Source organism: Pteropus alecto, unplaced genomic scaffold (genome assembly GCF_000325575.1).
Source record: "Pteropus alecto unplaced genomic scaffold, ASM32557v1 scaffold142, whole genome shotgun sequence".
NCBI lineage: Eukaryota > Metazoa > Chordata > Mammalia > Chiroptera > Pteropodidae > Pteropus > Pteropus alecto.
Genome location: NW_006433374.1, coordinates 590,970 through 603,419, shown reverse-complemented (window position 1 = coordinate 603,419; position 12,450 = coordinate 590,970). Strand labels below are relative to the sequence as shown.

The 12,450-nt window shown below is 42.8% G+C and overlaps 1 long non-coding RNA gene across 3 annotated transcripts in view; it reads right to left on the bottom strand.

Annotated features, from left to right (window-relative positions):
* LOC107195417 overlaps positions 1–12,450 on the bottom strand; it is a 22,821-nt gene that overhangs the window by 9,869 nt on the left and 502 nt on the right. For all 3 annotated transcript variants that reach the window (XR_003045203.1, XR_001516543.2, XR_001516544.2), the window contains exons 2-4: positions 3,171–3,262; positions 934–985; positions 415–559 (exon numbers count right to left, since the gene is read on the bottom strand). This is a non-coding gene — a long non-coding RNA (uncharacterized LOC107195417). The remainder of the gene's footprint in view (positions 1–414; positions 560–933; positions 986–3,170; positions 3,263–12,450) is intronic.

The following is a 12,450-nucleotide window of genomic DNA, read 5'->3' as shown; positions in this document are numbered from 1 at the left end:
TTTTTAAACAAGGAAACAGGAGGAAGAGAGGCATAAATCCTGGTTGGGGTAGGCCATTACGTCAAAGAGGACATAAACATTTTTAAATGGAATTCTTCTCGTGGTCTTTCGTATTTTAGTTTCTGGAGATCAAAACTTTCTCTCACTGACGCCAGTGACTTTAAAACTTTTTTTTTTTTCCCTTTAAATCCTTCAGCCTGGTTGAAGCTTGTCGTAGTGCCCAGAGCAAATCAACACTGACTTAATGGGCAGACCAAATTGGATGTTCAATTTCAAGGTGTAGCCAAACAAATCGAGTGCGTTTTCCATTCAGATGACTGCAGACCTATCGGGGCAGCCAATCCACTTCTAAAAATAAAACAAAACAAAACAGCGAAACACCTTAATTTCAACTTCGTGTAGCCCCTGACTTACCCAGAAACAGAACCGAAGGTCTTGGGTCTCGAGTTTCCTTAGTGCCTTTCATGGCCATGTTCCTTTTGTCTGAATTTGTTTGGAGATGAACAGTGGAGCATTTCAATACATGGTTGAGGAAGAACACTCGGTTGTTGAGTGCGAGCTGGGAAGACAAGAGATTATTTCTCCTTTTCTAAACGGGAACAATCCCAAGGGAAGACGCTCTTACAAATAGTTATATGTAGCCATATATTCATTTATCTTCACAGATAAAGAAAGCCTCTCAGAAATTCAAAAGGCCATGTGGCTGACCCAGTGAGATTTGCAAACATTGAAATGAAGCTCAGGTCCTGACGGCTTCTCGAGTTTCACACACCACTTCTCTCAGCTGATTTCTCTCTCTGGCTCCTCATAGTTGCATCGCTTTAACGTAGGTAGTTTGCAGACAGATGCTCAGGGCACAAATTGCCCAGTCTGCACAAACGTTAATAACCAAAGCAGATTGGGGAAACCCAGCTGTAAACAGCGGAAACTCACCCGCATACATTCAAAGGCACTGCTCAAATGTAGGGTCCACCACAAATGCCATCTGCAAAGAGGGAGAATATTTTACAACTGTAACCAGCCCCTTGTTTCAAGTTGGTCACTGGCCTTAACGTTTGTGTGGGAAGCCATCAAAATACGCCGTGACTGATTCTCCTGGTGGAGAATGCTACCCCCTCAGAATGACCGACTCCCCGGAATAAACACGTGCATCGCATGTTAGCGACTTACACCTGACACAAGCAATTTGCCACCCCAAACTCAGCGACGTGATCCGAAACCAAACAGAATTCACTGCAATTCTACAGTGTGGTGGTGGATCATGGCAAAGGGTTCTTGAACATGGTTTTATTTTTAACGCATAGCCTCTTAACTCCCTGATTTCCGTCCCCAGTAAATGGTTAGCCACGCCCCTCGAGTCACAGTTAGATGAGCATGGAACAAGCACTCCATTAAAACCAGCAGAAGGGTCTAGAGAGATCTCTGCTTGAAAAAATCCCTGCTGAGCATGGCTTTAAAAAAAAACCTAGCCTCATTCTCATAAAGGTTTTTAAACCATCAAACTTGGACCGCGAAACCTTTCGACTGCCACTCTGTGAAAGTAAATACGGACGACCTTGTGGGCAGAAAGCTTTTCAATCTGCATAATGGCCATAGTATTCTCCCGGAGAGCTTCCTGCATTTTTAACCTCCCCCGTAAGTGAAAGTAAGAAATCAAATTTAGCACATTTCTTTGGTTAAGTTCACAAATTGTTTCCTGCCTACATTTTTCCCTCATAAAATAAAATATTCACCCATTGCAAATGCTGAAATTCAATCACCGTATTACTTGTACCGAAATGTCTCCTTCAGTGAGAGCAAGCAGGACATATTCTAAGAACGAAATCTTATAGAAGGTTTGACTAAAAGCCACTGAAAGTTTGCGTCGCCCTTATTTATCCCTTGAAAGTGTGATGCAAATGTTTAAATTCCTCTCTGGCAACAAGACAAACCTCTATAATCTCACGGAAAAAAAAGGGGGGGGGCCTTTTAATTTCAAATCCTTTAATTATAGTTTCAAATGTCACTGGCTTATGATTAACAAATAAAAGTTTGCCAACCCTCGATTCAAACTGACAGATGTAGCATATTCTCTTGATGACTCTGGCTGACTCAGAAGATATACAGTAATTGTGGCTGATTCATCCCAAGTAAGAGAGTGACAGGTCAATGTTCTCTGAACGTCACTGGAATGTCTAGACCTCGGCGAGCTTTGAGGGGGGCCAAGAAAAATGTCTGCATGCATTTTGTTCACTGTTCATTTTGTTGAAAAGTTCTTATAGAACCTTCAAACATTATCAGAGAAAAGAACAACTAAAATCTGTAAATTATAGGAAGGTATTGTGTAATACATTTAAGTATCATTGCGAGCAACTTTAGTACCTGGCCCCTAAACCTAGTCATAAAATCCCATGCCTTAGTTTGTCTTTTGCCCATCCCATCCTCATCCCCACCCTCAAATCATGAGAACTTGACCCCATCTCCTTTGGAGAAGGAGGGGTCTCAGGACAGGAGAGTAACTAATCGCCTGTTGCATTATATCCAAATTCGCATTTTTATTTACATCTAAATTTGCATTTAGATATGGCAGGTTTGGCGGTGTCTCCTTTTGAAGACTTATGAAGAGTTATGAACTTTTTAAACATGCACATTCGGTTAGCAGAAAGGATGCTTGTTTTAGAAAGTTCTGGATACATAATGAACGGTCACAGGGACCAGATTAAAAGGGTTTACGTTAGACGAGTCACAGTGTCTTGAAAACAGTAAACGTGGAGCAAAGTGAGTTTGTGACAAGCCATCAAAACTCAAAGAAATCCAGGAACAGAAAAAGTAAACTCGAGTCAACAAACAGATACAGGGGTCACTTCTTATCTGTGGGGGGACATGTCCCAAGTCCCCCAGTCGCTTCTTATCTGAGAGGGACATGTCCCAAGCCCCCCAGTGGAGGCCAGCAACCAGAGGCAGCACCAAACCCACCCAGACATACTGTTTTTTTTATACATACATACCTCTGATAAAGTTTAGTTTATAAATTAGGCACAATAAGAGATGAACAGCAATAACTAATAATAAAAGAGAATAATTATCACACTCACTCTCTCTCTCTCTCTCTCTCTGTCTCTCTCTCTCTCTCTGCCAGTGGAAGTGGATGGATTAACTGCTCTCACATGGTCAAGGCATGTGAGCCCTACCTGACAAAGGGCTCATTCATATCCTCGCTCTTAATTCTCTCGGTTTCTCGTTCTCCTGCTGGGCACCCGGCTCCCCCTGGCCCATGGCTCACCTGTCGAGAATTTCGAAATGTGCTTGTTAGACACAGCCTCCATTGAAATAGCAATCATGCCATCGTAAAATTAAAGACGCTGCTTAAGAAGGTGATGAACGTTTGAGACCCTTCACGGGCTGACGATGCGACGCTTTGCTGTCGTCTGCGCTCCCGAGTCTGCTACCTCTGCACGCGGGAAACGCTACATCGCCATGGACACCGCGTACGTTCCATTTCCTGTGTCCTCATGCTCACACAGGCTGCTGGCCGGGGTCCAGTCACCTCGCCATGGAAACCATGACATGCCACAAGAGTTGGTGCTCCCTGTCCCAGAGACCTGATCGTCAAATATTTTTCAGCATGATATCATGCTTTGTGTTTATGTCCCCAATGACAGAAATACACATTTCTTGCACTAATTAAAGTGTCCCACACGACTCTGAGCCCGTACACATGAATTAATTCTCACTGAGTCACTCTTGGTCAGCGGCTATGGATGCTCTTTGAAGAACTAATAATAATATTTTACAATTTGTGCCTTAACTCGTAGATTCGGTGACTTGTATCGGTATTTATCAACTTATGGTTCTTTATGTCCCACCCCCAGGCAGAATTTTTTTAGGCATCTTTTCCTAATTTTTCTTCTTCATGTTATTTTGATATCACAGGCATAGTCATCATCTGCTTATGTACTGCGTGTGTCTATATAGACACAGACACGTATATCTTTATACGTAGAAAGGGCAGGGATTTTTTACCCCTCAAGGACCAGGTTTTACCCCCTCGAAAGTAGCATCGCCCCTCTCGAGAATGCAAGTGTGTAGTATAGCGTTGCTACTTCCCTCTGCCATGTCCCACTGCGTGGCAGTTAAGCCCTATTGCATGAAATTCGTCTTCAGTATTTCACTGATGTATTTTGATGTTTCTGCTTCTGTGTATGAAAAAGAATCCTTTGATGTCCTGCTCATCGTTTTTCCAGCTACTGTGGTCTTGCGATTTATAAGAAATACATATTTAAATTTCAGCCACGCTTCCTGGCTCACAGCTCCCAAGACCCTTGGAATGTCCAGGATTCTCCTTGTGTAACAAAAGCCCCATAAATACCAAAAAGGACTCCGGTGAACCAGAACGCTTCCACGTGTCACCATGCCAAGCCTCAAACTCCACGAGGACAGAAGCCCCTTTGCTCCAGACCTTGCCCCGCGTATCTGGCTATTGATTTATCCCCTTTGATGATGTAGCTAGTTTTCTGTGTTCCATTGAGTCTCTCTAGTTGATTCATGCAACCAAAGGGGGGGATCGTGGGAACCTCTGAGATAGCCAGATGTTTAGAAACACCGCTGACAATCTGGACTTACCCTTGGACGTGGAGGGCAGTGTTGTGGGATTGAGCTCTTAAGCTGGAAAACCGGATGCTATCTCCAAGTAGGTCCTGTCCACATTGAGCGAAATTGTAGGACACCCAACTGATGTCTCAGAATTGCTTGGTGCTATGGGGGAAAACCTTACGTTGGAATGGGTGGCTAAAATCGCTCCTCCGTGAATCAGAATCATGTGTCACACGGTCTCCAAGCCTCTACGTTATGGAGAGCTTAAACATCGTCCACTTGTCAAAAATATTCAGGAAGATGATGTATGTGGGAAATGCTCTCCCAGTGTCTGATAAGCTTTCTGTCCAATTCCAGAGTTGTCTTCCAACGAGCATCCTTTCAGAATTGCGAGCACGCTGTTTTAGGACTGGGAGTTACTGGTGAGGCTATTCAAGAAAGAAGATGATTCTCAAAGACTCAAAGTCATGGACCCACATCACTCTGCTGTGGAGTGCCTAGAACTGGATAACGATCTTGTAAGAAAATACACACACACACACACGCACGCGCGCGCATACACACACACACACACACACACACACACACACACCCTCTCTGTGCCAGTGGGAGTGGATTAACTGCTTTCACATGGTCAAGGTCCTTTGACAGCAGATGGACTGGGGAATTTTTCTGAGTGAAGATTCAATGAAGACATTGAATGGAATGGAATCATACTCCCAAGACTCCCATGCCCTGCTCGGTGCTCGGCTGATGGGACAGAGGGCGGATGTGCTCATTATTCATTGATGTGATAACTGAAAAAAAAAAACAAAACTCTAAGGGGTCGTTTAGGGCTAAACAGTTCTCAGCCAGGCTGAGGGAAATCTGTTTCGCCTAGTGCAAGAATTGGGGACTTCGTTGTCACGTTCTGCCTCTCCCCTAATCTGATAGATACCTCTTGGCAGGCTTTCCGAACACACGATGTGCGTCTGAGTGTGGTTCGTTCACCTACGCTGTGTCCAAACGAGCTGTAGCAACCGCTCTGCAAATCGTGACGGACTTAGCCAGATACTGGTTTGACTCGGTCCGCGTTCTTTTACCTTTGTGTCTGCTGCAGATCATTTCCTGCCAGCCGTGTCCGTATCCATGCACGCATACATCGATGCATCAATCTGCGCTTAAGTCATATTGCCGATGTGCCGCCGACTAACGAAGCGCACGGACCTGGAGGCTGAGACATACATTGCCTGCCTCACGGCTTCCGTGCGGCTGGAGCGCAGCTTAGCTGAGTCCCCGCCCCAGGAAGAGCTCACCGGCTGCAGGACAGCTGATGGCCCAGGGGTGCGGTCTCATCAGAAAGCGCGCGTGGGGAAGAATCCACTCCTGACATCACACGGTTGCTGGTGGGGCTTGCCTTCTCACGGGCTGTTGGACTAAAGACCTCGGTTCTCCGCTGCCTGTTGTCCAAAAGCCACCCTAGGTTTCCGACGTGAACACATGGCTCGGGTTCATCAGTTCCCTATGTAATTGTGGACATGACTTCTGAGGACCATCCTTTCAGAATGGGGCTGTCTGTGCCAGGAAAGCATTACAGTATGACTACTATACCAAGGCCTCCTAGCAGAGATTACACCCCACACACGACAGATCCGTTGGCATCTCTAGCTGTCATCCTGCTGCTCTAAGACATGCAAAGCATTATTCGCGAGACTTTATTTGCAAAACAGCATTTCCCTGTCTTCTCAATGAATGACAGCAAAAACCTCGAAATGATTATTTCAGAATAGAATTTCCAAAATGAACCTGGCGTTCGAAGGATGACGAGAGCCACGGTCCTAATCATATTTGGTCAGGCCTAATTTTTTCAAACTAAAACCGTAAACCACGTCAGAGTCAGCAGAGATGCTCAGTTTCCGCACTCAGATGACTCTGATTAACATGTCTCCAGTATCAGCCTACAAAGCACACTGAGGCCACTTCACATTTTGTTCCCCCTTCTCTATATTTCTTTCTAAATATAGATTATCTGAAATATAAAGAATGAGAGTAGGAACAGAAGTAGTGTACTTATATACAAAATATATAACTCTCTATATTAGATACAATTACCAAATATAAATACCATGTAAATACATTAGTGAATTTATATATACGCCCACACGTATACCTCTTCTGTATTATCTAACTCCCAGTAACTGGGAGAGTGGAAGTTTTAGGCATATTTTTTTTCATAATTTTGAAGTCTGATATGTGTTGTTATTTGTCCAAAGGACACAGACATCGTGACAGATCTTCACAGAGTCTTGGGCTGTACCAGAAGGAAAGTAAGTGGCTGTGAAGTATCACTTAAAAATGCATTCTAACTATTTGGGGGCCACTTATTTGGAATTCAATATCCTTGGTTTTCATACAAAAGCAGTTGTTAATGGTTTTCTCGTCCCCAAATGCATGCAGTGAAATTCAAGAGCTTGAATACTCTTTAAAAATCAGGGCCATTTAAAAGTCATTTAGGCTCTTCGTGCCCAGGGATGAAATAATACACAGGGAGAGAATTTAAAATAATCAGATGAAAAGTCAGTACGGAGCGTATCTCTGTAGAGTGTGTGCATGTTACATAATTAACAGTGTTTTATGGGCTTAAAATAACAGAGTCCGAAGGACGAAGGCTTATGAGACTTGAAGAGTCTCGCCCACAAGGATTTCATAATTCTCATTTCTCAGGTGGGAAAATTTAATTAAGGGAATGTACCACCTTCTCATTAGAAAACACAAACTTTGAAATATTTCCTTAAAGCTTTATTAATCTTACAGAATCTTTACCTACAAAACCAATGGGGATAGGTAAGACCAACTCTGTGTGTATATAACTAAATTTCTATAGCTACACTAACATGTTAATACAAGGTATTTATATTAAACTACTCTGAGTTTAAGTGATTGACATTAATTTGAAATTCATGATGATTCATCTTGGACTGGTGTGAAGTTTATTTTCTACCATTGAAAGGATGAGTTTCATTTAGCGATTGTGGATATACAATAGGACAGAATGGAATTTGCTAAACCTTAAGAGAGTAAATATTTTTAAGGCCTCTAGCATATTTCTGTGAATCTATGTTGTTAATTATCTTATACGATAATCTAGTCATTAAATCCAATTTGGGAATACTACTACTTAAATATTTTGTAATAAATTGAGTATGTTAAATGCCCTAGTTACATATATTAGTTAAATATTAGTTCCATGCAATATATCTGTCTGTCTGTCTGAGAGGTGCCTGTCTATCTAATCTATCTATTATCTATCTATCTATCTATCTATCTATCTATCTATCATCTATCTATCTATCTATCTATCTATCTATCTATCTATCTATCTATCTATCTATCTATCTAATCTATCTCTATCTATCTATCTAATCTATCTATCTATCTATCTGTCTATCTATCTTTCTATCATCTATCTATCTATCTCTATCATCTATCTATAATTTAAAGATTATTTCTTATTCTTTTCTTTTTAAAATTTATTACAATTCGTGAACTCATCTCATATAATTGTGACCATCCCAAGCATTTACCATCAAAATTTTGCAGAGATTTTTCCAAGAATGTGTCTACGATGGTAAATGAAAGCAAAACGTAAATAATAAAAAAATAAACAGACACATGGACATAAAGTAGGACAGCTGCTCTGAGAAGAAAAACCACTGATTAAAAATATTTCAGAATTAGCTACTCGAGGGTATGTCTCATTTATCCATCCTCAGCATTTTAAAGAGTTCTTGGAATAAGCCACCGTTCTCGGATTTGTGTTTGTTAAATGAATGAATAAAAACAATGATGTTCAAACTTCTTGAGAACAAGCCTGGCTCAACCCGACCACCTCTGAATCGGTCACTTACATTTTCTCCTGTCCGTGGTCACGGTGTCAACTTCCTCATCAGGACACGTTCGGTCGAGATGTGTCCACTAGCCATCGGTTACGCAATGCAGCTGTGCTATCACCCTTACAACCTCTGTCAGCCATGCACACGGCTGACTTCTGCCCACTCCTTTTTGGATTGAAAGCCTGACCTCGACTTCCACCCCAGTCAACGTCGGTCGCCCCAAAGAGCTGCCCCTCCTTTTAAGCTAACACTGTCCCTTTTGGGACCGAAATATGAAAGACGATCTACATGGGGTTTGCTCTCAGATGGATCGATCCTACTCTACGCTTCCTATTGAGGTTGAAGGTCATTCTTCTAAAGGCTGGAAGACTGGGGACCGTTTTCATCTTATGACCCGTCGGCATCTCAAGCTACCGGGCCCGTTTGTTCTCCCATGCACGCTCCGCTGGTTCGGCATATGCCTCTCAGCCTTCCCATCTGGCACCATCGAGGCGACCTTCTAGTTCCTTCTGGTTTTAGTGCCCCAACCCATCTGCGACTAACGCCGACCATTTCCGCTCTTGTCACGATTTATGCCGCTGGTTTCTTGGTTTTCATTTTCACCGTTACCACCTCAGTTCGTGAACGTAGCAGAAGCTCACCAACTGTGCTTTCCTATTCCAGAAGGTCCTCGCTACAAGCCACCCTTCGAAACGCTTCAGAGTAAGGTCACGGAAGCTTCATCTGTGCCTCTGTCTCGTGCTAATGCCAGCCATGATTTCCATCAATGGATGTTCACGACCCTCCGTAATTTGGTTTGATGAAAGTCTAATTATTCCGCTCCATAAATGCTACGAACTTTGCATTACGATGTTCAGGGTTTAAGTTAAGGACTTCCTACAAAAACCTCACTTGAGCCGGCCCTGTAGGGACAGCTTCCTAGGACAAACTCAAGAGCTGCTAGATCTGAATTCTGGTGTTGAGTTCCAAAGGCACAGATGTTTTAACAAGCTAACTGGCTGGTTCTCGGATACCTTGAATGTTCACAACCTCTGCCTACTCTGAATCCACTTCACTCACCTGTGCTCCCCAATTCCCCATAAAACTTTGTGCACATGTGAAGGATTTTCTCACATTCTACAGGAAGCGTGCTATACCTCCCATACGCTTCCAAGATGGCATATGCCATACAGTACCTTGGATTTTAGTAACCGGAGAACCTGATTAATTACCTTACTAGTCGTTAAGCACCTTGCACATTATGCTTCTTCGGATCTCCAATGGCGTGTGCTAAGTAAGAAAACAGCGTATACGACCATAGCGCTAATAATGATTATTCTACTTCATGGTATTTGTGTTTCATTTTAAGCATCGTACGTGAGTTAGTGTTGGCAGGAGCCAAGCTGGTGTAAGCAATGTTGCGTTTAGGGTGGATCGGTTCATCCACACAGGGGACGAGGACATAATATCGGAATGTGCTTGATGGGGACAATAAGATTGGAATCATCAGAAAGAGCAATGGCTCACTGTCCACGATTTCTCAGCTTGCTCCCACCTCCGTTGTGCCAGACCCAGCTGGCGTATCGGCAGCCCTCTCTGGTACCCTATTGTTTTATCTCTTTTTGTGCCGTGTCTTCCTATCTCGCCGTCCTCTCGGATTTAAAACGAAAGCGTGAAGACTCCTCTCCTTTTCTCTTCCAAGAATCCCGGATTCAAAACTTTAAAACTCTTTTTCACTGTGTTATATAATCCGTTCTCTCACCGGTTAAGACACGGCGTGTTTGCTTCTCTGTCTTCCGACCCCGCCGGTCTCATGGGCTTCGAATTAGGGAAAATTATACATCCACTCTTTCTGAAAATAGTTACTCTGTCTGCTTCATTCTGTTTTTTTTTTTTTTTTTTTAAATCTCAGATCATTAAGACAGACGTGGACATGTGCTTGCCTGCCTTCTCCCTGGTGACATATCTTAGAGAAGGGTTCTGCCAGTCAACCCACCCACCCCCATCCTGACACACATTAAAGTTTGACTCACGCTCCGTCCAAACTCACGTGTCTGTGCTTCCCTGACGCATTCAGAAATGACCGCTTTCCCTCACACCCACCGATATTTTCTTCCCTCTCTCCCTCCCCCTCCCACCTCTTAATTAACGTCCATCCCTGCAACGGTCTCAGAAAATACACCCTTCGCTTTGGGTCTTGCCCTGCTTCCAACTCCTTCTCCATGTTGCCACCAGAGTGATGGCCCTAAAGTAAATTCGATGATCCCTCCTAGCCTGTGGTCTGCTGTCTCTTCTCTTTCGTCTGTGGCCTGATCACACAGAACCCTCTGTACTTCAGATGTGCACATACGGGCTGCAGCCGCCATGCCTCTACCTGGGCACTTCCCATGACTCTGTGCTCAGCTTCTGCTCTAGATCAATGCCTACTCCCCATCCCATCTGCGAAGGCCTCTCCTTGATCAGAGCCCTGTGAATTCCCACATCATAGGATTATTTCACATCTTCTTAGAACCACACAGTGTTTTCTTAGGTCATTAGCTCCTTTATCCATTAGACTTTATGCTTCTTCAAAAATAAACGGATGTTGTCTACTTTGTAAATACATTTTCCATGCTTAGGATTATGCCTATGTGCAAAATATACGTGACGAATTTATAAATCAATCAATCGATTAATACATGATGGCAAAGCCAATGCTTTTCTGGCTTGCTATAAATTATTGTGTTCAAATGGAGCTTCTTCTAAAGTCTACTTGGGGAAATAAATATGTCTATCTCCAGACCTATGATTTTGTATCTACATCAATCTACTTTACTGATTTGTGGGAGAAGCAATAGCTATTATCAATAATATGGTGTTACTGAATGTTAACTATCCAATAATAGAAAATATATAGTAAGCGAAATACATTTTTTACATAAGTAAATATTTCTTCTATTACCGGATATATATTTGTGTGTGTGTATATATATATTTTTTTGAGTGTGTGTATTTATATATATATATATATACACACACACATATATATATATGTGTGTGTATATGTATATATATACATTTGCACACTTCTTTTTGTTGAAGAGTGTTTGTACATATTATCTCATTTAATCATCCCAAGAAACCCACATGAGACTATTATATTATCGTCACTGTTGAATAGTTCTATTCCCTACAATTCACAAAATGTCACAGAGTTTCCAACATGTCAAAAGTAGCAAGGGGAGACACTTGGTATGAATCCAGGTCCCTGACTCAGTGTCCATCAGCTTCCCCAATATTGGCCGTGTTCCCCAAGACTTCTTCTCTTAACACTAGTGAGAAATCCCTAAGGATGTTGTCACAGCAAATAATGGCAGGTTGGGTGCCTACGTCTGCTTCCTAAATACACAAGCAATTGTCAGGATGTCCTATGGGGAGGGGACCTGACTCTTTTCCTTCTATAAATACATTCACAGGCCTGTGAAACAACTTTGAGAAAAGCAAACATTAATTTAGAGCTTCTTGCCTGACGAGTCCTGTATTGTTAACTCAGCTCATACCACAAGGATCTTAATGAAGTGCTTACTTTTATGCGCTCCCTCTCCCAGGTGTAGAAATTGAGACAAAGCGTTTAAGCACACGCCTAAGGTCAAAGGCAACTCGAATCCAAGCAACCTAGTTTGACAGCTGGTGCTCATGTCGCCAAAACGCTCCACCGCGTGCCCTCCTTTATGAACCACGGGCTTCAGACACTGCCCATTTAAGCGGAGTCTCTCTAACCCCATGACAAACAGCCGGTCACATTACCGAACTTGATGTTGGCTGAGAAAGAGCCACTCTTGCACTTCCAACGCCAAAAAGGGTATTTAAAGATAACGGGCCAGTCCCAAGAAAATCGCCAATATTTCCTTGATCAAAACCATGGCTGTGTAAGAACAGAAACAATCGAAATGCACCAAACCATCACTTGGCCGTGAGAGGTTCTTGTCCTTTAAAGATCTTTATACTAATTATGCTCCCCCCCCCACCCCGCCCCCGAATAGATATC